Here is a 2,688-nt window from a genome sequence, read left to right as displayed (position 1 = left end):
TCAGAATACTATCATCGCTGCATCAAGTTGCATAATCTTACATCCTGTTGATTTACTCAGAGCTTCCTTAAAGGCCGAGCAACTTCATTTGTGACTCCACAGTCTCTTTGAGAATCAATTACTTCCAAAATCTGTTGTCTGTCTCCTTTGGACTGTCCCTCTATACTCAAACCTAGGAGCTATTCAAAATGTGTACTCTCTTGTCCCCAATTCAGGATCATAGTTTGTTTATTCTTTCCTGATCTATTTTGGGGCTTCTTCCTTTTTCCCACCTCCAAATGCCTGTATCAAACTGATCTAATATGTAAGCTGTGTTGTTCATATGAAAAAGTGGAAAGGGAACTCAACTTTGAGTTTGGAAGCACCTCACAACACATGGTGTATTTCAAAATGGCCAAAGGAGAACTTAAAAGTCCTGCCAAAGGTGATTTAGTGGCTGAAGAGATGGAAATGCTTACTTCCTTGACGTGATCAATACATATTTTATACACAAAACTATCATTAGGCACAAAGACAAATTTAAAAAAAAAATCAAAAAATTGTTATACCTGGAAATTACTTTGCAGCTTTAGGTTCCATTTCAATTTTCTAACTCAGTATTTAGAGCTGGGGACCAAGCACTCGCACTTCTAACCAATTTTCATTGAGGGATGATCAAGCTAGTCTAGAAATGGTATTCTGACTACCACTGGCCCACCAAAAAACAAAAACCTAATGATCCTGAACTGTTTAGTAGCTAACCCCTTATCCCTATATCAGGAATAGTTGTAGACACTGTAAATTTGTCCGTTTTCAACCAAGCTTACATTAACAGGGAAGTAAAGCTAAGTTTGCTGGTGTTTGACTGCGGATTCTAAAGTTCACATCTACAAGGAATGTAACACTACCTGAATGGCTATGGAAACTATTAGGATTTGTTGCATTGAGGATTCTGAGATTTCCTTCAATCATCTCTGGAGAAACCACAGACTCTAAGAGTTGTCAAATCACAAACAATGAGTTTTTAATAGACTAACAACCAAAGCCATCCAGGCAAAAATGACATATTTTGTGAAATTATTTTCTAACAAAACATACCATTTGCTAAGAGCGACCAATTTCCCATGCAACGTGGCAGTATTTTAGAAAACCTATCCATTCGGTTGATAAACAATACAGAGTATGTCTGGACACAGACACCATCTTTATTCCACAGCTTACTGGTCCCAACTCTGAATGAGTTTAACCAGTGACATGAATCCTTTTCCTTACCTGTAGTACAAAACAACATCCCTCACAGAGTAGCCGTGAGCAGTTACGTTTTCATGCACCGATGTTTTTAAAACAATGCCAGTCCATTACCGGTGTATGCTTGTCATTTACAGCTACCCAAATATGCCAAATAGTGAGTGCAGTAGAAAATAGGTTTCCATTAGTTGGCCAAAACAAGCAGCCAAAGCAACATGCAGGCAGCAAAAATACTAACAAATAAAACATAAAACAGGAATAGACTTATCCAACATCTTTGTTGTTTATTTGGTATTTCAAGCTTTGGGAGGTTTTCCTTTTTCATGTTTAATCATTAGACTAATTAGGAAAAAAAATTTTTTTAAAAAATAATTATATAATTTACTTGAATAGGGTATCTGCTTAGTGGAAAAGGAGTAATAAATAAAGCTATTTTGATACAAAAATCTTTAAGTGACCTAAAAATGTCTAAAGACCATCCATGAAAATAGTCTTTGTAAACCTATTCTTGAAGAAATTCCGTACATCTAAGAATGCTACAAAAACTCAAAAACAAACCGGGCGGTGGTGGTGCACGCCTTTAATCCCAGCACTCGGGAGGCAGAGGCAGGAGGATCTCTGTGAGTTCGAGACCAGCCTGGTCTACAAGAGCTAGTTCCAGGACAGGCTCCAAAACCACAGAGAAACCCTGTCTCGAAAAACCAAAAAAACAAAACAAAACAAAACAAAACAAAAAAAACAAAAAAACCTCAAAAACAAAGCACAAAGTTCATACAGAGAAACTTGGCAAGCTAGGTGTTTTAGGGATAATGAATGCTACACGTCCAAGGGCACAGGCATCTATCATTGATTAAAAGGCCCATGCAAGTGGGATGAAATGTACTTGTAAGAACAAGAGACAAGCAATCAGGGAAAAACATGACCTACCGATGAAAGAAATCAGACATGCCAATAAAAACCTTAAAATACCAAGCTGAACTTAATAGCTCAGATTTTAGAAAAAAGCCATGGAGCAATACTGGATAAACTACTATAGATTAAAGTCAAATAAGATAATCTGCAACAAAACCCCAGCAAAAAACAATCCTTACTTTTCAAACTTAAAAAGTAGAGTTAAAAAAACAAAAGAAAAAAAAACTAAAACAATATATACTCAAGTATCTTTAAGAGTTTTTAAAGTTTACTATGGGTGTATATACAACATGCAATTTTCAGAGTGATCTTATTCATTCATTCATTCATTCTGCATGTTTGTGGGTGCTCATCACAGAATTCAGAAGAGGGCAACAGATCCACTGGAGTTGAAATTACAGAAGTTATAAGCTACCCAAAGTGGGTGCTGGCAAGTGAACTCAGCTCCTCCGGAGTTGAAGTGCTCTTAACCACTGCACACTATTTCTCCCGTTCCCAGAGAATCATTGTAAGAAAAGGGTTAGAAGCAGTAACTCAGAACTCAAAATA

This window comes from Chionomys nivalis, chromosome 4 (genome assembly GCF_950005125.1).
Source record: "Chionomys nivalis chromosome 4, mChiNiv1.1, whole genome shotgun sequence".
In the NCBI taxonomy this organism is placed as follows: Eukaryota; Metazoa; Chordata; class Mammalia; order Rodentia; family Cricetidae; genus Chionomys; species Chionomys nivalis.
The sequence above is the reverse complement of the archived record's forward strand: the minus strand, read 5'-3'. Positions refer to the sequence as shown.